This window comes from Ambystoma mexicanum, chromosome 12, assembly GCF_040938575.1.
Source record: "Ambystoma mexicanum isolate Mex_15411 chromosome 12, UKY_AmexF1_1, whole genome shotgun sequence".
Taxonomy (NCBI): Eukaryota; Metazoa; Chordata; class Amphibia; order Caudata; family Ambystomatidae; genus Ambystoma; species Ambystoma mexicanum.
The window spans coordinates 416059909-416087168 of NC_090936.1; positions in this window are offsets into that span (position 1 = coordinate 416059909).

The following is a 27260-nucleotide window of genomic DNA, read 5'->3' on the forward strand; positions in this document are numbered from 1 at the left end:
TTAGAAAGAGGCTATTGCAGTAGTCCAGCCTAGAAAGAACTGGAGCTCTGGAGACAGTGAGCTTCTGGGGGAAGGAGAGCAAAGGAAGAATACCTCCAAGGTGGTGCAGCTGGTACTGTGACTTCTTAGAGGCAGAGATGTGAGGAGAGAAGGAGAGTGAGGAGTCGAAGATGACCCCGAGGGTTTTAGCCGCAAAGGTGGGAGCAGGAGGAGGGCCAAGAGAGGTCAGCTAGAGAGTGACAGGAAAGGAGGGAGCGGGTGTGCCGATGAGGAGAAGCTCAGTCTTACTGGCATTATGACAGAGATCATTGGCGGCACACGACTCCTGGATAGCTGACAGACAGTCAGAGATGAGAGAAGGAGAAGAGGTGGCTGAAGGGAACCTGAAAATGAGCCGAGTGTCATCCGCATTGCACTGAAAGTCAGGGCAGAGAGCGACAATGCAGTAGGCAAGAAGTGCCAGGTATTGGTTGAACAGCTAGGGAGAGAGGTTAGACCCCTGGGGAACACCGCAGGTAGAGATAGAGATAGAGGAGAGGAAGGACCCAAGTTGGACCTGGGAGGGTCGATCGGAGGGGAAAGAAGTCAGCCATGCCAAGGCCTGGTCAGTAATACCCAGGTTATCACACAGATGCATCTGGTTGAGCAGGATGGCATGGTTGACCGTGTCAAAGGCAGAAGAGAGATCAAGTAAAATGGGGGTGTTGGAGTCAAGATTAGAGAGCAAGTCTTCATAGATGTTAAGGAGAGCAGTTTCTATGCTTCTGGCAGATCTGAAGCCAGACTGATGGTCATGGAGACAACCAAAAGATTCAGTGTGAAGATTAAGCTGGGAGATGGCCAGCTTTTCAAGGAGTTTTCCCAGGAAAGGAGTGATGGAGATTGGGCGATAGGTAGCCGGGCAGGACGGGTCGGCAGAGGGTTTCTAAAGAAGAGGATGCACAAAGGAGTGCTTCAGGGGGGAAGGGAAGACTCCAGTGGCAAAGGATTGGTTGCAGAAGTCAGCCAGAGCAGGAGCGAGGGTGTCAATGTGGTCCTTGATGGTTTTGGAGGAACAGGGGTGAACCTGTTTTGATGAGACTTTCATAGATCAGACTTGTCTAGAAACCTCATCTGGGGAGAACAGGGGAAAGGCAGAGAAGGAGGGAGGAGAGGTGGCCGAAGAAGGGCCAGAGGAAGTGCAAGGAGTAGAGGTAGGAGGGGAGAGGAAGAGAGTGGACAGGATGTCATGGGTTTTAGAGATGAAATGAGAAGCCAGAGCCGTGCAGAGGGCCTCGGAGGGGACAGGAGAGGTTGTCAAGAATGGCACTCTGTCAAGAGTGGCACAGGGTACCCAAGTAGGGTTTGGGTGGCTGTGCTGAGGTAAGGTAGCAGATAAGCACACACAGCAGGAAGTTCAACAAGAAAGAAGAGTAGGAAACAGTAGCTGTGAGCCAAAAGGGGCAAAAGATACAAAGGTACAAACAAACTGGATTCCCTCTTGGGGTGTATGCTGAAATGGGAAAGAGTGTTCCACGAACCTTAGGAAACTCCAGCCTTCTGCACAGATTGCTATAACAGAGGCCCACGCTGTATGCTCATGGCTGGGAACAACAGCTGTGGGTGTCTGTAACACTGAAAACGCGACAAAGGAAGGGGCAGAGGTTGCCTGCCGGAAACCAACAGGCAAGCTCTGTACAAAGGGATTACATAGACACATGAGAAGACAAGAACAGAAATATCCAGCGAAAAGGAAGTCAATGAGCAATCTAGCAGAAGGAAATGAAGGAAAGGCAGTTAGAATGAAATAGATAACCTAAGGTGGAGTACAGAGGACTCAAGGAAGAGAACAAGGAGCAGCAGTCTTTTTTTTTTTTTTTTTATTATTATTTGTTTTAGCTGGTAAACCAACTTTTCAAATATTTACACTTATTATCATTTTTGTAGTTACATTTCCATACTTACAACGTTAAAAGAAAGTCAATCATTCTTTGTATCTCATTACAAATCATTACAAAGCAGCATAAAACAGTAAAATGTATAATGTTATGACTACCAGATTGCCTTTTACTTCACATAGATACAAGCAGTCTTCGTATCAGGAAATATTTGATTAAGAAATTGCACAATTGCAAGCTGTATTGTTAATCTTGGGTTAGAAAATAAGAGATTCCATAACTGTCTGTGACTAGTACCACTCTGGACCAACAATTTATTTCCAAAGCATTTTGCTCTTATGTTATATAGGGCGGGGCATTCAGTTATAAGATGTTGCAATGTTTCGCATTGTCCTTTGTCATTACAGTGCCGACAGAAATTCTGATCCTTTGATATTACTCTCCTTCTATATAAAATCTCATTAGTTTCATATTGATTTAGTCTGAATCTTAGATATTTCTGACGGCATGTAGGTGATGGATATTTTAGTAGATACTCTGATATTACCCCATGCCTTTTAACACCAAATGCTTCAGGGTTAAAATCCTTAAGTTTTGAGCAGATTGACATGTTGAATATCCAGTCTGCTTGGTGAATTTTGTTTTTGGCACGATCAGGATTTGTCAATAGAAGCTCGATCGTTACTGAAGCATCAGAAATCGCATTTAGCGTATGATTTCTCCACTTCAACGACATACCAATTTTGGTGGTTAATAAGTTTTGGGCCAATACATGTAGAAGGCTGCGTTTCCCCATACCATCCAACATTTTTCGGAGAAGAGCGCATTGCTTCCATAATACATGGGTATATAGGGAGATCAGACCCAATTCATGTCGCAATATGGCCAAAGGTGTTCCTGGCGAAAGTGTTAAAACTTTTTTCCAATATCTAGCTTCTATGCTATCCCAAAATTTACGATTTTGTGGGACCAGGGCCTCAACACCATATAGCAGAATTGGAATTGCTTTGGCCTTATAGAATTGCACAACATGTTTCACTGTGAATTTCCCATATCTTCGGAGAATGATTTTTGATTGTGAAATCAGGGAGTTTAACTTCACCCTAGTTTCAGTTGTCGTGGTACTTAGGGTTTTTTTATGTTCAATATAAACTCCAAGATATTTATATTTGACGACTTTGGTTAATACACAGTTTTGAAGAGACCACTCAAGGTGATATTTTTTTGTGAAGTTGTTCTTGCACACTAATATTTGAGATTTAGCTGTGTTGATCACAAGGTTGTTTGATGTTGCATATGTGCCTAGTTGATTTAACATGTTTTGTAAGCCTATAGGTGTACAGGATAATAGTACCAGATCATCTGCGTATAGTAGATAGGGAACCCTTTAGGAGCCTATACGAGGCGCATCTGTTACACAGTTCATTAGGACAGGGCCTATATCCAGAATATAGAAGTTGAATAGGAAAGAGGCAAGAGCACAACCCTGCTTCACTCCTCTGTGGGTCTGGATGGCAGGTGATAGTCTTCCTCCCATGTTTAATTTAACTCGCATAGATGTAGAGGTGTGTAGTAATGCCACTAGATTTGTGAGAGAAATTGGACACCGATGTTGTCTGAGTTTGGTTATTAACATGTTTCTGTCAATGTAGTCGAAGGCAGATTTGAAATCAATGAACCCCAGATATAAGGGGAGTCCACCATCTGCTTGCTCCGATTGAATCATCGAAAGTGCTAAAATGTTCGGTATTGTGCCCATGCCTTTGACAAAGCCTGACTGAAATAAGTCTCTTAGACTGTTTTGATCTACCCACTCATTAAGCTCTTTTAGTATTATTCTACAAAATATTTTCGCCGGAGCGTCCAATAAAGAGATTGGGCGATAACTCGTTGGTAACTGGCGGTCGCCTTTTTTATAGATCGGAACTGTAACGGCTTCCGTCCAAGTTTTGGGTAATTTCTGATACTTATTTATTGTGGCGAATATCTTGTAGAGAATTGAGCTCCAAACTTCAGGATGTTTTTTCATTAGGGCATTTGAAATCCCATCGGGGCCTGCTGCACGCGAGTTGCTAGAGGTCATAATTAGATGTTTAATTTCCTTCTGATCAATGTTCAACCAAAACCTCATCACTTCTTGTTCATTTGGGGTCGAGATCGTGTTTATAGGTAAGGCATATAGGGATTGGAAATAATCTACCCACTGATGTGCCTCAACTACTGTGGATTGCAGATCTAACTGTCGGGTATTAGTGGTTTGATTTAATATTGCCCACATTTTTGAGATGTTTTTATCAGCCAGAGTCGACAGCATAATGGCTCCATCTTTTTGATAAAGATTTGCTCGATGTCCTTTGACCCAGTTGTTGTAACTCAAACGTGCTTTTTTAGTTAGATCCAGTCTAATGTCGAGAGGAAGCCTTGCTAAACTTCTTACCTCGGCACGATAAGCCCTTTTCCTAGTGAGTATAGAACTGTCAAAAACATGGATATGGCTCACTCTTTTGGAATGACCCGCCTTCTGTTGGCTAAATAGTTGCATTGTGTTACTATATGTCAATCCTATGTCTGAGGTTTGCCAATTAATGGAGTTAGTTGAATCGTGTAAAATTTGATTGAAGTGCCATAAGGCGTTCTCTGACCATCAGAGTCGATTCTTACCACCATTTACCACAATGCAGCCGCCACCTATTGGCTCTGGTTTACTAACCTTAGTTTTGGCCCTGGCCTGCCAACTAGCACACAACATATTATGGTCACTTAACGCAGACGAGGACACACTAAAGGAGCACATTGCTGACCATAGGGCACAGTTTACATATATATAATCAATTGTAGATGTAGAGTTTCCTCTCTTCCAAGTTGGTGCGGGGGGCATGTCAGTGTTAAATGCACCATTCAGCATTTGCAGATTTCTGTGAGTAACCATTGTGTTCCATTGTATCAGTTTCTCACTCTTATGTGTCCCATTTGCTGCCAAGCAGTTCATATTCAAATCCCCTGCTAAAATGAAGTACAGAATCTTATCATCCGCAGATACAATGTCAAATATCAAATTCAGGTCCCTAAAGAAGCACTCCGTAGTAATAGCTGCTGGATTCCAATATATGTTCAGAATTGCGTAGGTGTCATCGTTGATCACCGCCCTTATAAGGAGCATATGAGTATTCGGCATAGCCCATATCTGTGACATTGTTCCTGGTTCATCCTTTACCGCCACCAGCAGGCCCGCAGTGGGTCTGCCTATAATGGGCTTCCTAGCTGGGTTCAAGTGTGTTTGATATCCTGACCAGAGTATGGGACTTAGTAACCAGGTTTCTTGCAGCAAAATTATGTCGAATTTGTTTAGGCCACTCTCATTGTTATTCAGCAAATGTTTGAATCCCCGCGAGTTCCAGCTCACCAAAGTGAGGGGGGATAACTTTGTCAGATTAGATAGCTAATTTGAGTTACTGATACAATTACATACACACATATTCCTGTCATTTGACAATTGATTTGAATCTTGGCCATTTGCAACGTCAGTTTTTACCCTTGGCATGAGTTCTGCAATGTTTGACGCATTAGGTTCTGATGTGTCCTCCATTTCTGTATCCAGCAGAAAACCTAGGTCGAATAATGAGTTCTTCGCCTGCCATACCAGATTACGAATTGCTCTGGATTGAAACCATACTCGTACTGCATTTAAGTTCTGATTTGAGATAAATTCCACCAAGGTTAAATCAGCTGAGTTTATGTCTTCGAGCAGCGGTATGTCTGAGAAGATTGCTAGTATCGCTCTTCTATTCAAGTCATATTGCGTGCATGGTGCTGGTCTGCATTTCACAATCATAGAACACGGTGCCACTCGAGGAGTGACTTTTCCCATTCCCGACATATCATGTGTTTTTACAGTTTTTGTAGGGATCACATTGTTCGTTTTCTCTTTTGTGTTCACAACCAAGTCCCCTAGTGCATTTTTGATCAGCGTTAATACATCTTTTGAAAAGTCTGTAGGTAAGCCCAATGATGGATGGGAAGTTAAGTCAGAATCGGGTGTAGGAGTGGGGATCCTTAAAGTGTTTGCATTTAGGTTTGTGGCGCTGGTCACTGATATTGCTGCTCCTTGGATCATTGGGACAGACCCTCCAAATTCATTTCCCTTCTGTGCTTGGTTCCCAATTTCCACGATTTTATCAACAACATTATGTGATTTATGGTGGTTAGTTAATGAAGTAGGATTTGTGAGTGGAGGAATGGAGAGACCTTGCATGTAAGCATCTACTGCTTTCCTGATTTCAGATCTGTGGACCTTTGCATCCTCCCCACTATTCCATCTTGCTTCCATGATGTCATTTGTATTTCTCGTTCTCACTGTCGGCTCTGCCTCCAAACGCTGTAAGCTCTGTGACTCCCTATGTGAGATTACTTTTACCAGAGCGTCCAATGGTGAGTATGGTTGGGCTCTGGCTCGCGAGCTCGCATCTGCACTATTATTTGGTTCACAGTCACTCGGTACAGTAAGAATCTGTCGGGCACTATTTTTCTTTTTCTTCAAGAAGATTGGCGCAATCTTCACGCTAGACTTTTTCACCACCACATTTTCACCAGCATTCAGTGACACATTTGCTCTCAACTTTTGTTTGCCTTTCAAAAATATGGGGGCCCAAGGAATTGACTTCTTTGGTTTAGATGGTACATGAGCTATAGCTGGTTTATCCGGCGGGTTTTCTGTTTGGGATCCCTTCGTAAGCATATTGCGTTCAGCCATGTCTTTAGTGGTGTTCGATAGTTCTTTGTCATGAGCAGATTGAGGAGGATTTGTGTGGTTATATTTGCTCTGTGAATCCCCCCCCCTTAATGAACAGATGGAGGGTGTTAGATCGCCAGACTTCTTCTCCTCCTCTGTGGGTGCCAAATGATTGTTTCCAATTCTCTTAACAAAAAGGTTGGTGACCGATTTGTTTTGTTTTGCCTTACTCTGGTTCTTTGTCTTTTTTTGTGAGTTGTCTCTTTTCCGTTGTGCGGATTTTTCTTTGTTTCTTTTGGTCCTTCTTGCTGCCCTCTTCCTCATTTTCTTTCTATCTTGATGTGAACTTGCAGGTGCCACTTCTTCTGTTGCAACCTCTTGAGAGTCCAGCTGACTGGCGATATTGGTTTTTGAGGGTTTTTCCATTGAGACCACTTGAAAAAGGTCCTCATTCATGTTTGCCAGTCTCATAAATTCTTCCAATGTGGACGCTGAAAGAGATGATTCGCCATCATTTGTGGGGTCTGCCTCCGTAGACTCTGTTCCCACGTGTCCCTGTGAGTTTCGATTATACATTTGGAGTTGGTTTAGTAGTTCCTGTGTTAAGGATCTATCGGCCTCTTTGGATTTATGAATATCTGCAATGGACCTGTGTATTGCAGTGATATCCAGACCTTGTTTGGTGGATTCCAGTTGTATCAGTTGTAACTTCGGCAAAACACATGAATTAACGGCATTGCAGCAACCTGCTATGGAACCATCCAAAGTGGCTACCTCTTTCGTTAATTCCATCATGGACCCAGATTGAATTTGGACTTCGGATTTCAGGAGCTCAAAAACAGAGACCAAAGAATTCAGCACGTAGCTGAGAGCAGTTAATGTGTTGATATTCGACTCTGTCTTCTCAGCTACAGTTTCTTCCTGTGTTGCATTTGGGCTAAATACAGCAGGTGTTTCAGCCAGTTGGAGAACCTGCGCTGGGCTTTCAAGTATTTGGATGTCTTCAGTGCTTGAGAGATTTAGAGTGCTCAGTCTTGGAGCATTCATGTCCAGAGCAGAGTGGCAATTGTCATAAACATCCTGCTGGCAGGCATCCTCTGAGGGGGTTGATAATATATCATTTAGTTCACGAGTGGCTTTCTCAGGCACTATTTCAGTGGCCCCAAAATGGTCTTTTATTTTTTTGTGAATTTTGTTTGTTGTTATCGTGTATTCTAGCCCTTTTTTCCACTTATCAGTTAGGGAGGGTTCAGAGTCCAAGGTCTCTACACATCTGGCAGGCGTAGAGGCAAGGGAGAAGCATGGATTTACATGCACAAGCGCTTGGATTCGTGTTTGCGATTCCCCAACCTCTGTCATTTTGTCCGTACTGTTTTCATCAATAGGGCATTTAGCTCCACTTTCCAATTGAGATTTCCTCAATTCCGGATCCTCCCATTCTAGGGGTCCCGTCTCATCCTGAGATGGAGTGCTCCTTAATTTCATGAGGCGGTTTCACAAATAGAGAGTAAAAATGAGATTAGATGTCAGAAATTTCAAAGGTCCGCCAGCAGGGGGAAATGTAAGGCACAGAGCAGCTGCGTCTTTTGCGTGTGTTAGAACAAAGCCCACGCGTGGACGCAGAGCACAGTGAAACTGTGAGAGCACACTTCTGCGGCTGCAATGTTTAGAGGCGCCGCTCTACTCCACCCCCGCTTTGTCAGTTAAGGATCAAGCCGCAATGGAGCCGATCGGCTCAGTTGTTAGGGGGCCCAGCCGACGCCAAATGGCGCTCCTCCCACGGCCTGCACGGAGAGTAATCGCAATACTACAGCCGGCGGCTCAAAGGCTTCAAAGCCCGCAGTCGCCGCTCAGCCCCTCTCCTGCGTCCCGCGCTGAGATGGAATGGAGGTTGTATTCGAACGGGAATGTATCCCGTAACCGTTCTACAAGGTATCTCTAACTCCTCACACACGCCGGCTCATTCAGATGTTTTAAACGTGTAAAGGAAACACCGACACGTTTCAATTACTCAAGCAATTACAGTGGACACTCGCTGAGTTTAAAAGACGGACAATAACAAAATCCACCAGTTCCACTGCACTAATTCGTAGATATCGCAAAAATGTCAATAGGGCAGTCCTAGTTCAAGGCAATGCAGATTTTACCTGGAAGTTATGGGTGGGTGGATAGTCCAACGGAGTTCCCCGCCTTGCCTCCGCCGACTGCACAGACTGCAGTGACTGCTTCCACTTACACACCACTTCGCTCCGCTTCGCGGTCCTGGGAGTTTTTAACTCCTGCACAGCCAGTAGTGGTGAACAGAGAGGTAGGACTCCAACCAAGTTGCTGCACAGATTTCGAAACGAAAAAGCTGGAGACTGCAGTGACTGCTTCCACTTACACACCACTTCGCTCCGCTTCGCGGTCCTGGGAGTTTTTAACTCCTGCACAGCCAGTAGTGGTGAACAGAGAGGTAGGACTCCAACCAAGTTGCTGCACAGATTTCCAAACGAAAAAGCTGGAGACTGCAGTGACTGCTTCCACTTACACACCACTTCGCTCCGCTTCGCGGTCCTGGGAGTTTTTAACTCCTGCACAGCCAGTAGTGGTGAACAGAGAGGTAGGACTCCAACCAAGTTGCTGCACAGATTTCGAAACGAAAAAGCTGGAGACTGCAGTGACTGCTTCCACTTACACACCACTTCGCTCCGCTTCGCGGTCCTGGGAGTTTTTAACTCCTGCACAGCCAGTAGTGGTGAACAGAGAGGTAGGACTCCAACCAAGTTGCTGCACAGATTTCCAAACGAAAAAGCTGGAGACTGCAGTGACTGCTTCCACTTACACACCACTTCGCAGCAGTCAGGGAAACAGGAGGCTGCAAAGTAGGAAGCAGGTCTGCAGTCAAGAGTGGCACTAGGTGCAGGCAAACTGTATTGGACTGCAGAGGACTGTAGTAGGCTGAAAGGCAGGGAGTCCAGAAGAACAGGACAGAGAGAGATTAGTAGTAGGCGACAGACAGAGAGCCCAAAAGAATAGGGCCGCTAGGTAGGGATCCCAGAGGAGCAGGGCTGTAGGCAGCGAAGAGGTGCAGGCTGCAAGGTAGGGAGCCCAGGGAACAAGGGCTTGGAGACAGCAGAAGGTTGCAGGCTGCACGGTAGGGAGCCCAGAGGACAAGGGCTGTAGGCAGCCAGAGTGAGGCAGGTTGCAGGGCAGGGAGCCCAGAGGACAAGGACGGTAGGCAGCCGGAGTGAGGCAGGCTGCAGGGCAGGGAGCCCAGAGGACAAGGATTGTAGGCAGCCGGAGTGAGGCAGGCTGCAAGGCAGACAGCAGAGGACTAGGACTGTAGGCAGCCGGAGTGAAGCAGGCTGCAGAGCAGGGAGCCTAGAGGACAAGGACGGTAGGCAGCCAGAGTGAGGCAGGCTGCAGGGCAGGAAGCCCAGAGGACAAGGATTGTAGGCAGCCGGAGTGAGGCAGGCTGCAAGGCGGGCTGCAGAGGACTAGGACTGTAGGCAGCCGGAGTGAGGTAGGCTGCAGGGCAGGGAGCCCAGAGGACAAGGACTGTAGGCAGCCGGAGTGAGGCAGGCTGCAGGGCAAGGAGCCCAGAGGAGCAGGGCAGCAAGGAGTGAGCCCAAAGGAGCAGGGCCGCTGACTATAGAGGGCTGCAGAGGACTGTAACAGGCTGCAAGGCAGGAAGCCCAGAGGACAAGGGCTGTAGGTAGAAGGCAGCGGAGCGTGATCGGCTGCAAGGCAGGGAGCCCAAAAAGGGCACTGGAACAAAACAGGATAATGCAGCAACAGGAACAGCATACAAAGTAAAGGGTCAAGGCAAACAGGAGCGGTGAGAACTCAAGATGCAAGACACTGTGCTCCTGCAGGAAGCTGCTTATATACAGCCCTGCCCTGTTCTGAGGCAGTCTAATTGACAGCACCTGTAGCAGCACACCTGAAGACAATCTGCCTCCTCCCTCTCTGGTCCTGAGCAGGTGGAAGCAGCACTGGCCGCTAGGGCTTCTGGGGATTGTGGTCCCAATAACGATGAATGAGAATAGCCAGGAATTGAGGACTGCAGCCAGGTGCATTATGGTAAATGTAGTTAATTGAATAAAATAAGAAAGAACCAAAGTTGAGCAAATGGAAATAAAAGACCAAGGCGTGAAAAGGAGTTGTTCAAGGAGTATTAGGAGGATAAATGAGTACCAAGTAGTCCATGATGGTTGCCAATGAGTGCGCAAGCGGCGCGGGCATGACAGAGGTAGAGACTGTAGCAGGATTGGCCAGTTCCTTGCAGATTTTAAAGAGTTTGGCCGAGTTATTAGATGCCGTAGAGACGCGGGCTTGGATGTGAGTTCTCTTCTTAGTGCGAACAGGGAGCCGGTATTGCCTTTGGAGAAGGCAGGCCGCCCAGTTTGTCACAGGAAGCATGCCATTTCCTCTCAGCCACCCTGCACTTGGGTTTGAGGGTGACGAGGTCAGGCACGTACCAGAAGTTGCACTTGCACTTGGCTTCTGGTACGTGGTGACGAGGTCAGACACGTACCAGAAGTTGCACTTGATCATGAGGATCAAGCGGATCCTCATGGCAGGGACAAGAACATCAAGAGTATCGGATATAGCAGAGTGGGCTGTGTCAAGATGTGAGTCAGCCAAAGGGGGAGGAAGGGGTGAGAAAGTGATGGCAAAAGCCTCAACTGACACACGCTTTATGGGTTGGATAACCAAGAAGATAGGTGGCAGTGCTGGAGCTGGCTTGGCCTGAGGGGTAGAGAGGGTGAGCTGGGAGGAAAGGAGAAAGTGATCACTCCAGGAGAGAGCGGTGGTGAGAGGGATAGAAAGGGGAAGGTCTGAAGAGATCAGAGCATCCAAAGTGTGCCCTGCAGAGTGAGTCAGGCCAGAGGGGAGAATAGAGAGTGAGAGAGAGTCACAGAGGTCGTGAAAGAGTCCAGAGGAAGGACAAGTAGGATCCAGGTGGATTTTAAAGTCTCCAAGAGACCAGGAGGGAAGAGGAGAGGTCTGCCCACTCAGAGAGGAAGGAGGAGATCTGACCAGGTGGCTGATGGATGGTAGCCATAGTGAGGGAATGCCCAAGAGAGAGAGAGAGCCTGCAGACGAGGCATTGGAAAGAGGAGTAGGCCTGCGTAGGAATGACAGAGGCAGGGATCAACTCTTGGAAGATCAGGGCTACACCCACTCCGGAACAGTTGAATCTGGGCACAGAGGGGATCTTGTAGCCATCAGGGAGGAGAGTGGCAAAGCTTGTGACAGAGCTGGCCATGAACCATGTCTCGGTAACTGAGAACATCAAGGTCAAGTTCTTCCAGGAGGTGGCAGATGTCAGAGGAGTGTTTGACAGCAGAGCGAGAGTAGGGAGAGGCAATATGGAGAAGGTTGTCATCCTTGAAAGACTTTGGGCCTCATTACACGGAAGGCGGTAAGGGTTAATGGTCACCGGTAATGGTACCGGTGACCGTTAACCCTTACTGCCTGATTACGAGGTCCCTTTGCGGGTTGGTACTTTAACGCCTGCTTTTTAGCAGGCGTTAAAAAACAACCCGCAAAGGGACCAGGGTGTTAATTACGGTACCGCAATTTGCGGTACCGTAATTAGCACCTTCCCCATTCCCATTATGCCCTATGGGGCAAAAATGGGAATGGGGAAGGGCAATGGGGGAAGGGAGAATTACCGCCCTGCCAACCTTGGAATAGGGCAGTAATTCCCCTTTCCTCCAAGGCGGTGCAGGTATTTTACCGGCATGGACCAAGGTGCTAATAGCACCTTGGTCCACCGCCTACCGTGTAATGAGGCCCTTTATAAATACTTCCACTATGAATGAATGTTAAATACCGGAGAAAACACACCTATGTCTGAGAGTCTGCTAAGTGGCACGATATTTAGGGTTTAGTGAAACCTGCACACTCCTACCTTACTTAGTAGCTGCGGGTTGATGGCTGGCCACAGCTTTCCCCTGCTGACACCTGCAGACACTAGCTGGAGCCACCTCTGTAGGAGCCGCCATTTGCCAGGGGGCCCTTAGCCGCAGGGGCCGCAGGGGCTGCACAGGCAGAGGGCTGCCCTGGGAATGTCAGTTAAAAACAAAAACTATCCACCAATCAGGGGTGGAGGCGGGCAGGGAGGTGGGAGGAGGAGGGGAGAACAACACGGATGGAACCAGGGGAGAGGAAGGACAATAAATGGCACAGAGGCCCAGTAACCTAATTCAAGCAAAACCGCAGGTGGAGCGGAGCGCAGGGAACAGGGCACAAAGCACCTACCTCACACAGCAGCCAGATGGAATGGCGGCAGCTGCAGGGACACGGGCATAGGCAGGCACAGAACTATCCACCAATCAGAGGTGGGCGGACTGAGAGGCGCGAGGAGGAGAGGAGAACAACACGGAAGGAACCAGGGGAGAGGGAGGACAATCAACGGCACAGAGGCTCACTAACTTAATTTAAGCAAAACCACAGGTGGAGCGGAGCGCGGGGAACAGGGCACAAAGCATCTACCTCACGCAGCAGTCAGATGGAATGACGGCAGCTGCATGGACATGGACCTTGGCAGGCACATTTCAAAATGTGACTGCAATATGCCCCCAGGGTGCCAAGTCCCCCAGGGGTACTAATGAGAGAACACTAGGTACTGCAGGTGGAGCGGAGCGCGGGGAACAGGGCACAAAGCATCTACCTCACGCAGCAGTCAGATGGAATGACGGCAGCTGCAGGGACATGGACCTTGGCAGGCACATTTCAAAATGTGACTGCAATATGCCCCCAGGGTGCCAAGTCCCCCAGGGGTACTAATGTGAGAACACTTGGTACTGTCCCTCTGCCATCTGCAGGGATGAATGCTGTATCACCTTTCTCTCAGCTGAGCAACGAGACTAATCACTGCTTATGTCTAAGAAGCCCCAAGAGGAAACACTTGAAAGAAAAACTTATACCGTTATGTCTTATCCCTCTGACTCATCAGGTTACATAATGAAGTTATTCCCAGACAGAGAACCACAAAATTATTTTTATTTTCCTTCAATCCCTGATTCAGATATACACCCCAGCCTCACTTGCCTCTACTTGGGTTTTCTGCCTCAGAGATAGCTATGAACATCTGGGTCAGACCGTGATTCAGCTTTGAAAATGTAAGTATAAGAGCTGGAGTGCTGTGCTGTTAGGGATGTTCCTAGCTCATCACACACCCCACACGTTGGGCCATACTCTTGTGGACCCCTTGAGGCTTAGAAAGTGGGGATATGAGAAAAAACACACCATATCTGGTACAAGCCCCGCTGTTGTGGGAGGTCCAGAGATGCATGTGATAATCATGTGCCCTGTGGCTTTTTTCCTGCATAGCAGTATGCAGGGTCGACAGGCCGCTCTCTTCCGAGGTAGTCGTGGTAACACTGCACACTGCATGACGATCAACTTCCTTTTTTCAGGAAGACACCTCATTTTGTTTTTCAAAGTGGTATTGAACCCTAAATGTCACCATATGTCCCAAACAGCACCCCAACATGTAGCACCCCAACATATATTTTCCTCGCCCCAATTCACACATACACACAGGCGTGGTTAACGCCGGAGTCAGTGTTGCAGGTCAGAAGGAAGAAATAAGCTGAATGCCCCTTCGAAACAAGCCCAAAACAAGCTGACTCCAAAACAAATAAGCTGAAAAAACAAAATCACCTCTAAAACACTGTGGATAGGTCTCAAAAGTAAGAAAAATAACAATACTGCAAATATACATAAAGAGAACACGAACATAATATCTTAGAACAAAAATCATTTATTAAAATTGCATTTTATTTTTCTAACAATTAGTGTCTATTTTTATTTCTTATGTTTGTGACTTATAAAAGCACATCATTGTCTTTTTGGATCCTTGGCTTCTCCGGTCCATCGTCCAACTGGTCCTCGATTCGTCGCTCTCTTCCGGTCTTTGGCTCCCTTGCATACCTTCCCAGGTAGTCCATGTCCTTCGTGACACTGAGCCAGCCCAGGCCTTTCCTGTTAAATGTTAGGACTGGTATTTTTGTTCTTTCCATTATAAGTATGGGCCTACAAGCACCACCATGCAAAGTGACAATTCAGTACTGGCTCATGGTGTCACACATGACATGGGCCCCCCACTTGGCAGCAATGCCTTTGTCAGTTGCTCCTCTTTTCTGTTGCCCCTCTGGTCCTTGATGTTAGGCAGAATCACATGCAGTACCCTTTGGGAACACTACACACAATTAAGACTACAGGTGTAAGTACTATTTCACCTTTGGTACATGCCTGTACTACACAGTCATGTGGTAGCAGTTGCTGAGCAGCCAGACTTATCCCACGAGGGAAGTGAGCAGTACCAGATGTTACACAAAGGACTTGCAATTACAGTGGTTCAAACACACACTTACTCAAGGTTTCTTGGTAAAAGAATATACATTTATTTACACAGTCAGTTGGAAAACATTCCACTAGCAAGAAGCAGCTCAATATCACACATTAATACACTACAATACTAAACCAATAAGTTTCTGAACAAATTAGGCTCCCCTGAAGGGGGAGCAAAATGGCACTTCAGTAACTTTCAAAAGGGGTAGAAAGACAAAGGTTACAAGAATCAAAGCACAATTACTTTCATAGGCAGGGCAAATAGTTTCAGGTCACTACAAGAAGCAATTCAATTCAATAGGCCTGGGCCAAAGTCAATGGTTCAGTGTCTTGGATAGGATAGCACAGTTCTGGTAGTAAACGGTTGTCTTTGCCAATGTTCTTAGAAGTAGTTTGCCAGAAGAAAATGTATATGTCGGTTTAGGGGAGAGCAGACCTCCAAAGTTGGGAAGGTTTCACAAACTTTCACCGCGGCAGAAAGGATTTCTTTACCGCACTTGCACAGTACCTTATCGAAGAAGAAAATCTGTAGCTGAGGCAGTTGTTCCTTGCAGAAGGTGCATATCTCGCTGTTCCTGAGCTTCAGTCGTGGGGACAAGTAGGAGGACATCGGGAGGTTCCTGCAATGCCCAGGGAAGAGGCCACAAGCTTGGCAAAACGTCGGTTTAAGGTGTGAGTGCCTTAAAGTCCACGAACTGGTATCCTTCTCACTGGCTATCCGGTTTTCAACAGCACTCTGAAGAAAATTCGACAAGTATAGAGACGGTGTCCAGGTGGCTTGCGAGTTGGTTGTTCCCACCAGCTCATTGGAAGAAGTTGTCCTTGTAGAGCTTGTCTGTCAAGGTAGTTTCAGGAAATTCGGACCTGCTGCAGGGCTTCACTGGTGGACCAGGAGTTGCAGCAGTCGTCTTCCTTCAGCTCATCTTCGGTTCTTTCGTTCCAGTGGTCGACTCTCCTTTCCAAGTCCCAGAGACCTGATTTTAAACAGTTTTCTCCCATTCATCCCAGCCTAGCTGTCACGCACTCCTTGCCGGACAGTCAGCCAGCCAATCACGCCAGAGTGCATTCAGGTCTCCTAGGAGACTAAGCCCAGGGAGTTTTGGGCACCGCTCTCACATCCAGTCCACCCCAGACACTCAGGCGCCAGAGGAGGGCTTCAGCACTGAAGCCTGCCAAAGGGCATTGAACAAAGGGACCAAACCTGGTTTGGCGGGCAGAGACAAACACTAGAAGGACCTTTACTAAAAGAAACGACGAAAAAAGTTGACCGGAGTCTGTTTTTACAGATAGGTCTTGGGCACCATATTGGAAAACATGGCTGATCCGATTTTTAGCTACCAGTGTTCGCGGTCGGGAAAAATAATGGTAGCTCGTTCTAAAACCACTGCCACCAGCCATTTCAAGAGGAAAGGGTAACATTTGACGGTTACGAGTGTTTAGACATAGGGGATGCTAGGCAACCCCTCCAGCCCTCTATATGAAGATAGTGTGTGCTGGGTCTGTAAATTTGAAAAGACTAGTACATTCAATTTAACTTTACATGCTCTGGGAGACAATAGTCAGTCCCAGAGAAGTTATTTAAACCGTGGAAAGTCGGACAGACATCCCTCTGCCACTGCACAGAAGGTGCTTTGTGACACACAAGCAAAAGATGATGCCTATGGAGTTGTTTAAAACTCCATATCCAAAGAACACAAAAGTAAAACACACATCAAAATACATGAAAGAGTGGGAAAAAAGGCTCACACTCTTTCCAGGAAAAAATGTAAATCCTAGAAATCCAGCAAAGTTGCTGGGGGTCTCGAAAAGGTAAGGGAAATTAGCACATTCTTGAGAATTCTCCCTAACACTTGACTCCCTTGTGAGTTACTCTCCTCTGGTCAGTCACCCTTCTGGTCTTGAACAACCTGGTTGATCGCTCTCCTCTGGTCATTGGTTCATATGGTCCATCGACCCTCTGGTCAATGGCTCCCCAATGAGTTGCTCCTCTAGTCCATCACTCCTTACATTTTGATGTAATCATGAAATACCCAAGTGGCTACCGAGGATAATTATTGGCGAAATAGAGAAAGAATAGTCATGCAGAATGTGTACAAAGCGTCCACTTGTACTCCCCAAGTGAACTAGCCAGGTCGTATGGCAGAACTGGCGAAAGGACTCAATCATCTGGTTAACCCTAGAGTTGGCCCGTCAATGTACTGAGAAAGAAGGAAAATTTAAACTATAGGAAAAATAACAACAAATGAACAAAAGCACACACAAGAAGACAGAATCATACCTATCCAGTAGAATAAGAATTGTCAAATGCAATAGTCCTGTTTTTATAATATGCTGTTGTTACGCTCACCTGGTCTCTGCAGAGGAGTTGGGGCACGGTTGCAGCCCTCCCTGAACTTGAATCACCTCCTTCAGGCCTCTCCCTCAGTAGAAAAGCTGTGAGTGGTGGTACGTGGTGATACTGCTGCTGCGTGGAGATAAGAGTGTGTGAGTGCGCCAATCTGTGATTGTTGTACCTCTCAAACCCTTTACCCCAAAGTACGGTTTCTGTGAGCATACGCCAGCCCATAAAGCTCACCTGTGAATTATGGAAGATAAGCTCTCTGGCCTGCTACTTCTGGCAGGGGCGCGTTGAATGGGATCTAGTTCCTTCACTGATCCCTCATAAGGATTAGTCCAGTCTAGCTGCGACTATGCTTCCCCTTATGATTGGTAAGTCTTTCTTGAGTTCTTGTGATGCTGTTCGTTCTGTTTAATGTCTTTATATGTTGCTCCTATTTATGCCCGCAATAATGTCTCTCTTCTGTTTTCTTCCCTTAGATGGATATGCGGCCTCAATGCAGCTGTGAGACGCGAGACGTGGCCAGATGGAAGATGGATGCTACTGCAATGTTTGACAGCAGTTGAGTGGTGGTTAAAGAAAAAGCGCAAAGTATGGCGAAGCGCAACCTTAAACTGACTGTTTTTTCGATGTCTAACCTTGTCTTCTGTTTTTCCTTGCAGGCGCTGCTGTCGACGATGGAGCGTGTCGTGCTGCAGTGCCAAGATGAAGATTTCGGCGTTCCGGAAAGTGTAAAGATGAATACTTGGCTCGCCAAAGAGATGTACAGGTAAGATCAGCTTACCCCAGTTGGTAAGTATGCTGGCAGGAAGCAGGATGTCCAGGAAGCAGGATCTTCAAAGGTAAGTCTGACCTCAGGCGACGGTGAGCGTTACGCTGCTTGCAAGTGCAGAATAACACGAAGCGTCTGTCTTGAGGATCGGGGCAGCTTATATAGCTGAGATCATGGGCACGCCCATTAGGGTCGGTTTACCAGCCACACCCTAACACTCCTAGCGAGTGAGCATGTGCGAAGGCAATCCATTAGCAGCCACACCCAAGAATACACTTGGGGCTGCTTAATGGAAGAATTTTCAAGGTAAATGGATGGAATGTTCAAGGTTAATGCATCTGAAGTGCTATGTCCTTAATAAAAGCTATCTGGTGTTAAATGGATGTTCTTGTTTACTTTTGTGCATGAGCCTGGCGCCAAAGTCACCAGGACAGTGTCCACACAGGTCTCCTGTGCATGCAACCCCTGCATGCCTGTGCCCCTGACTTCATGACCATGACAGCTGTATGTACACTTGTATGCCTGTACAGATTAGTATGACAGATATTGCCTTTGTACTGGCATTTTACACCAGCCCACTGTCATATATCCAGCCATAGCCATTACACAAAGAGGTACAGATATTATATGGCTCTTGTATGGTTGGATATTTCCATCAAATGTCCAAGTGCAGCCCATGGTTACATAAGTAAGCACAGGTTCTCCTGCCATATACCCTGTTACAGCGTCACAAGCTCAGGCTTTGCCATCATGTGTCTGGTACTGGTTCACATGCTAGTGAAATCTTTATATCCCTAGGTGCTGTCATAATGTAGCTACATCCCTTATATGCCTATGTAAAGCTATCCCTTCCAGCCTCACCTTAGCCTCCTCAGCTAAAAAGGGAACTGTTCTTTTTAGTTTAGGTTATTAGAAGCCAAACCTATTGCATTAGAGTACAGATAGGAAAAAATGGCATACGAGGGACACACAGCTTGTAGGTGTTGTTTGGTTAATAGGCCACCTATTGACCTCAAATAGCCATGCGAATCCCTATGGCCATTCCCATCCACTTCCTGCCCAAAACTCCTTCTCATAGGAACTCTTTGAGATCCACTTAAACAAGCCTTAGTATCAAACTTTGCACTCGAAGTGCGTGCCAGGTTTGTTTTTAAAGCAGTCTTCTGCGAGTTAATGACTTAATTTGAGCTGTAAAAGCTACTGGTGTCGTACAAATGTCTTAACCAGGTCTGCCTTCAGCCAATCAATAAATATAAGCAATGTGCATGTCCTTCAGTGAAGTCCTGTTAAAGCATTGGCAAAGCCAGCAGTTTCTGGCTTGTGTATGTGTATTAAGCAGATATAAGCGTGTCCAGTAGTGCTTTTTATGCAATTTCCTCAGTTCCCTTTCCTTTTCTTCCTTTAAAGGAAGACTGTCCTGCCTCGTGATTTGTAGCCTGGCAATGTCAAGACATGATCATATATAAACTGTATACATAATTTTCAAAACAATCACTGCAAAAGGTGTTGTCGCCATTTCACAAAAAAACTCCACTGTGTTCAGAAAATGCAGCAGTTGACCCAATGTGCTGTGTGCAATAGAATTTGCATGCAGTATTTTTTAAATGTATATTATATTTATATAGCACTTATCTAGCACTTCTATATACTTAGCAGCAGGTGTCGGCGCTGCAGCGGTGAAGTGAAGAAGCAGAACAGTAACCTACAGGAAAGTTAACTCCTAAAACATGACTGAAATAGGAGTTAACTTCCCCGTGGCTAAATTGTTGTGCGTCTTCACTTTACCCTTGGTGGTGACCCCTGCTGCTAAGTTTCATTAGAAATTATATACTAAGCAGCAAGGACTGGTGCAGCAGCGGTAAAATAACTTCCCTGTGGCTTATTGTTGGCTTCTTTACTTGACTTCACTGGCGCTGCAGCATCGACCCCTGCAGCTAAGTTAGGTAACTCCTATTTCAATCATGTTCTAAATTTGAACATGATTGAAATATGAGTTAACTTCCCTGTGGCTTATTGCTGCTTCTTTGCTTCACTGCTGCGGCCAATGGAACTTATCGGCAATGGTTGCGGACCCTCATAAGAGGGGAACATGAATAAAATGGGTGATTTAATATTGGAAAATAAAAGGGAATGGTAAAGTATGGTGTATGGAACGCATGGTATCAAATAGTAAGAAAGACACAAGTTATCACTGTTTAAGGTTGTTTATTTAACTTCAAATGGGTTTGGAAAATGCCTACCTAACCATAAATCTAAAGATGGGAGCAAGCTACGACCATCAAATAATAATAACGCAGTCCTAGTGGTGTCTTGTCAATATAAAAGGGCCTATACTAGCTATAATTGCCAATTCTTACTTCTAAATACAAATAGTGTGGGAAACAATGTTATGCAAAAGAAAAGTGTTCAAGAAATGATATGTCAGGATACTCAAGCCGTTGGCTTCCCTTCCCCACGTTTTCAGCATGAGACAAGGCGACACTCTCAAGCTTAGCACAGTCTCTGGCTTCTCTAGCACGAGGGTGCAGTTCAAACTTCAACATCATGGCCTTCTGTGCCAAAGTTTCTTTGCCATTCAAAGTCTCTTTTCCAGATGGCCTGATGCAATATGACAAACAACAAAGTTCCTTCCCCCTTGGGTTCTCACATGCACACATTCTGAGGTGATTTTCTGTTCACCCCGGACCCTGGCGCCGGGCTCAGCCCCACTTCAACACAAAACCTTCTCAGGTGATTTTTGCTTCACCGCGGGACCCCCTCAGTCAGCTACGACTCACTTCAACACAAAGCTTTCAATTGATCTCCCTCTGCCGGACTCGGACCAACTTCATCAACTTTGCCACAAATGTTCTTTACTGTATCAGCATCTCAGACTTTCAATTGTGCGCAAGGTTTTGCTTGACCCGTCACAGGACCACTTTGATTCACAATTCTCTACAACTCTTTCCCTTTTCAGCTGGATAGCTTACAGAGACCTTCGATTGAGCACCCACGTGGTGCCGGACCACTCTGTAAAAGGTATCTTATCTTTGTTTCAAAGTTCAGTCACTCATAAGCAGTTCAACTTTACTTGCGTCTTTCATTACACATATTTAAAACAATGTTTGTTCCAGTGCTCGCCATCCAATGTTCCTGTTTGCAACCTTGGCTTCAACAAAGACCAGTCTTGTATCGGTCTCCCCAACTCATCGGCTGTGTTGACTTCACTGACGCTGCTTTGTTTTTGGAGCCAAGGAGAGTACCACGGTGGGTAATTCTCCCCGCCTTGATTCTTGACACAGGAGGGTCTCGGGTATCTCCGACACACAATGCAGGATTCTTTGGCCTGTTTTCCTGGGTTTACGCTTTCCAATCTTGAGGGCTCATGAAAGCAACGGTTCCTTGTCGAAAAGGTCTAGGAAACTTCTCTCCATGCAATACCCTTCTGTTTCGTTGTATTTCTTCTCTTGTTAAACTACAATCTTGAAACTGCTGTTTCCTCGTGTGCTTTGCCTCGCTCAGAGTGTGCTCTCATGCTCTGACTTTTATCCATGTAGGGAAGCTTAATGGAAGTCAACCGTGTGTCATGATCAGTACCTGCCTGACCTTGCCTGACCATCGTATTGGGACACATAAGGTATTCGGCTCGGGTGTTAGTCCGTTTTCTCTTATAGCCGGCTGTCCGTGAGAAAGTGTTTGTGTTGTAAAGGGGGGTGGGTGGTTGGAGTTCCTAAATATCCAACTTGGTAGGATGGGGTAAATGTGTTATAAAGAAGGGTATACAGAGTCTTAACATCCACTCTTCGAAGAGACCTCAGCCAGAGGATCCTCCTGCACTAGTCCACCCCCAGGAACTGGATCCCAAAGTGATGGCTGTGTGGTGGCCACCTGGATTACAGATCCCAGGGGACTAGTGGTTGAGACACCTTCTGGCTTCTCACAATGGGGAGTTAGTTGATAAGTGGAGTGGAAACCCACATTTATAAATACAATGGTTAGCAAAGGGTCTAATTTTCTCATTTTAGGGCGTTTGTAGAGACCTAAAAATCACCAAAGTCTCAAGCAACTCTGTGGACAGCCATCATTTTTGGGTGTTGTCACAGTTTAGACTTTAGCATAGGAAAATTTTAAAATAAACATCAGCACTAGATATTCGCCAGTGACGACAGCAATAAAAACGTTTAGAACGTTTCTACATCTGAACTTCGTGGCATACTGTACTCTGCAAAGCGCTTTGGATTAAGGCGCTATATAAATAACACATCATTATCATTATACTGAAGTGGACTGTAAAGGACCTACAAAAGTTGGTAAAATGGGAGGACTGTCTCTGAGGTAGGGTCTGAGAGCCCTAAAGCAGCCCAGCACACTGCCATGCATTAGAGTGCTGATGGCCTTGCTTGGGCATGAAGAGATGGGGTGCATGTAGTCTCTGAGGATATTTCAAGGCTAAGCAAGGTACTGTCTGTGGAACGTGAAAGGTGCAAAACGCTGAGTCATGCTCCTGTAGAATCTGCTTGTTGTGTGGTTTTTGTCCTCTTGAACTGAACAAGTGCAACCATATGCGCTGAATATGGGTAATAAGCGGACAAAAACCACAACAAGCAGCCTCCAAAAATGATAAGCGATTTTGGGCAAAAAGAAGGCCAAAGTGGCTTATAATAAGCGGACCTGTATTATAAGAAGATAATCAGCCATTCCCAGTGACAGGGCAGTTGGTCGGGGTCTATCCGCGTGGCCATGCTGTATTTTAATTTTCATGCTGTATTTATGGCTCTAAGCATCTGTGTTGGGTGGGGCTACCCTGTTACCCTATAGGCCAGTCAAGCTTGGTCCCTGCCTGCAGCAGAAAGTGGTTGCAGTTCTCATCCGTTGGATTACGTTCAACCGACGATCGCCTGTTTGATTCCAGTTGGATTCTCGTTGGGCAGCAGCAGACCCATTCCGGGTTCTTGGATTTGGTGAGTATGGGGGTTGTGATGCTTTGTTGGCCGTGGTGGAGCCATGGGGGGAGGGCTTTATTTAGTTCGCGGGAGGTGGTGGTGCCGGGTCACATTGGGGTGGCGGCGGGGATACTGCTTGGGTGTGAGCTAAGTTTGCGGCGCAGAGAGCCGGGTTTGTTAGTTGGGTTTGTCGAGGTAATTTTATTGGGCACCATCGTCCACTTTTGGCGAATGTGTTGATGAACTTTTGCAATGCATTTGGATGTGTGTAAACATTGAGCTAATTTTTGTCGGGCCTCGTGTGCAGTGGATGAAAAATGCATGAGGATTTGAGGGGCCTTCGAGCCAGAGGGAATGGTTTTTCGCGTTCGCGCCTGGGGTGAAGGGTGGGTGCAGTGGATTCGTGTAGGTATGTTTTGAGCACGACGTGGGAATAGTAAAGAAAATGCGTTGGGTGGGGTTGGGATGCATGTATCCTAGAGCAATACAGTGATTGGTTTTGATGTGTTGTGTAAAAGCGAGGACATTATAACAAGGTGCGGCGAAGGATGATTTGATGGCCTACAATTTTTAGGATACGATGGTGTATCCAATATGTTTCAAAGTGAATGCATGAGGTATGAGGGTTAGGCATATGCTCCGGGTAAACTGAGAGTTTGGAATATGGAATTATACAAAATGGTTTTTAGGGCGCAAGTTTGCCAAAGGATGGTATTACCACGTGGTTTGTTTGTAAATCACGTGTCGTGTGTAGATACGAAGGGGGCATAATTCTTACATAATGGGTGTTGCCTTCTTCAGTGCGGTGGTGCATGGCAAGGCAAAAAAGTGGGATTAGTAATAGAAACGCACCATGTGGGAGCTTGTAAGGAAGGAAAACATGGTGCGGCACCGAGGTTGCCGTGCAACTCCACGTGCATTCTTGGGGCATTAATGTCTCATGTGGGTTATCTGGAACAAAGAGTTCGGTTTTTGGGGCCTCATGTTTGTATTGCTGAAGGACCAGCGCCATTGCTTTTCAATTGGACGTTTATGACCGGTAGTCTGAGACTGTGAGAAATTCTAAAGGATGGGCAGCAGGTTTTCTTAAGTGTGGAAGTTTACTGTTTGAAGCAAGTTAAAAAGACATGGGCAGGTTGAGGGTGAGTAGGTTTAGCCATGACATCGGCACCGCATTCTCTCGTATGTCCACGGGTTTGAGTTCCAAGCTTGGGCGCATTGCGGTGCAGAAGATTACGGTTCATTTGTGAGGCGTCCTAATTTACTATTTGCTTTTCCCATATGGCTTTGCATGGTTGGCTGCCGCGCCACGTGGGGAGTCTTTCTTCGTGTGCACCCATGGATGGACATTGGGTGACTTGGGGCACAGGTCCGCCATGCCGCATGGGTGTTTTTGCAGATCACCAGTGTTTTTTTAAAACTGAATCATGTTCAGGTGTCCCACGCAAGGCGAAGTCGCACTACCCCCACAACGTTGGGAGGGAATTTCAGTGCATCACCGGCGCTTTAGATATATTTGGATTGACCTGCAATAAAAAGGGGCAGTCGCTGTTTATTGTTCGCGCTGCACGTTAGAGTATGATGAGGGATTTATAACGCGCCTGTACACACTTTTTAAGGCGATTTTTTTAATGGAAGGGTTGGCCTCGCTTTCCTTTCAGCAAAGAGGCCAAGCCTGGTATGGGCGACGGTCTGTCCCACGGCCAGATACAATGGTGTGGTGGCTACGGTGCCTGATGCTGCAGCATTTATTAAAGTTGTAAGCTCATGATAGGTTAAACAGCGCGGCAGTGCAGAAATGTAGTTCTAATTATGAATCGAATGCATCGTGTGTGTTGTGGAATGGATTAAACCGCGTATAATATGGTAGTTATAAAAATATAGCGCCTATTCACCAGGCGTTTCGAGGCGCTTGCATACGATTGGGGGTAGATAGGGGTTTCTGGTTAGTGGTGGTGCCATGTGGGTAAAAGGGGGCATGTTGAGGGGTTTGAAACAACACATTCTGAACGAGCCTCATGCAGTCGGCTGGGTTGAAGACTCTGCGCTTAGTCCGAGGCAGCCTAGGGAGGCCGCATTTATGCATCATGTTTGTTATGGAAGGGATTGAAACGCGGTGCAGGTGAATATGGGTCAAGATGCTAATACTACATAGAGTTTTTTGCTTTGGAAGGGATTAGACCGTGGTGCGGGGACAAGGGTTGCAATTGATAGATTTAGTCTTATACGGCAGCAGGTTGGTGCTTTTTGAGGTTTTGGACTACATCAGGTGTGCATCATGCGGCAGGGCAACGAAACAAAACGAGCGTGGCGTCCTCGCCACCTCCATCACTCTGGAAGATGCTGCCCACGGTGAGGTTTGCCCCCAGATGGCCCCACAACCATTTCAAACACTGTAAAAGTGTTTGAAAAAGGCTTTTAGCGCGCTCGGTGCTCCAGTCCCCTTCCTCCCTCCCACCTTTCCCAGCCCAATCCTGCCTCCCAACCATACCCCGGCACCCTGATTGGTCTCTTGGCCACATATCATAAACCCTCCCAGGGCAGCCCTCAGCCCGGCAGCCCCTGTGGCTAAGGACCCCAAGGCCAAGGACGGCTCCTACATTGGCGGCTCCAAGATGTGTCTGCAGGTGTCGGGAGGGGAAGCCAGTGAAGTCAGCAGTCAACAGACACCAACAAAAACTGTGAGTGTGGCATGGGTGGGGAGTGGAGCAATTAATCTACTCTAGAAAACCACTGCCACTCTATCTTACCTCTCAATGACATAGAGTGCCATAATATTAGCATGTCCACACTTAGCTAGAATTGTGAATAGCCTGCGTCGCATCTAGATGGAATTGTGAATATTGGCATGTCCACACTTAGACAGATTGGTAAATATTAACATGTCCACACTTAGATAGAATTGTGAATATTAGCATGTCCACACTTAGACAGATTGGTAAATATTAGCATGTCCACACTTAGACAGATTGGTAAACATTAGCATGTTCACACTTAGATAGAATTGTGAATATTAGCATGTCCACACTTAGCTAAAATTGTGAATATTAGCATGTCCACACTTAGATAGAATTGTGAATATTAGCCTGAGTCGCATCTAGATGGAATTGTGAATATTGACATGTCCACACTTAGACAGATTGGTACATATTAGCATGTCCACACTTGGCTAAAATTGTGAATATTAGCCTGCGTCGCATCTAGATGGAATTGTGAATATTGGCATGTCCACACTTAGCTAGAATTGTGAATATTAGCATGTCCACACTTAGCTAGAATTGGGAATATTAGCATGTCCACACTTAGCTAGAATTGTGAATATTAGCCTGCGTCGCATCTAGATGGAATTGTGAATATTGGCATGTCCACACTTATATAGAATTGTGAATATTAGCATGTCCACACTTAGATAGAATTGTGAATATTAGCATGTCCACACTTAGCTAAAATTGTACATATTTGCATGTCCACACTTAGTTAGAATTGTGAATATTAGCCTGCATCGCATCTAGATGGAATTGTGAATATAGGCATGTCCACACTTAGACAGATTGGTAAATATTAGCATGTCCACACTTAGATAGAATTGTGAATATTAGCATGTCCACACTTAGCTAAAATTATGAATATTAGCATGTCCAGACTTAGCTAGAATTGTGAATATTAGCCTGTGTCGCATCTAGATGGAATTGTGAATATTGGCATGTCCACACTTAGATAGAATTGTGAACATTAGCCTGCGTCGCATCGAGATGGAATTGTGAATATTGGCATGTCCGCACTTAGATAGAATTGTGAACATTAGCCTACGTCACATCTAGATGGAGTTGTGAATATTGGCATGTCCACACTTAGACAGATTGGTAAATATTAGCATGTCCACACTTAGATAGAATTGTGAATATTAGCATGTCCACACTTAGCCAGAATTGTGAACATTAGCCTGCATCGCATCCAGATAGGTTTTGATTGAAGGATAGCATGCCCACGCCCAGATGAAACTTGAAGGTTAGCATGTGCCACTCTTAGAACTGTGAACACCAGCATGCGCCGCTCCTAGGTAAGATTGTGAATGTTAGCATGCCCACACCTAGATAGAACTCTGAACATTGACCTGCGCCGCTTCTAGATAAGACTGTGAAGGCCAACAAGTGCCACACTCAGAGAAAACTGTGAATGTTAGCATGCTAAAGCTCAGGTAACCCACTAACCAATATAACCTCAAACTCTGCATACTTATCTCACTCAAAAACTCACACAACCACCTCTCGCT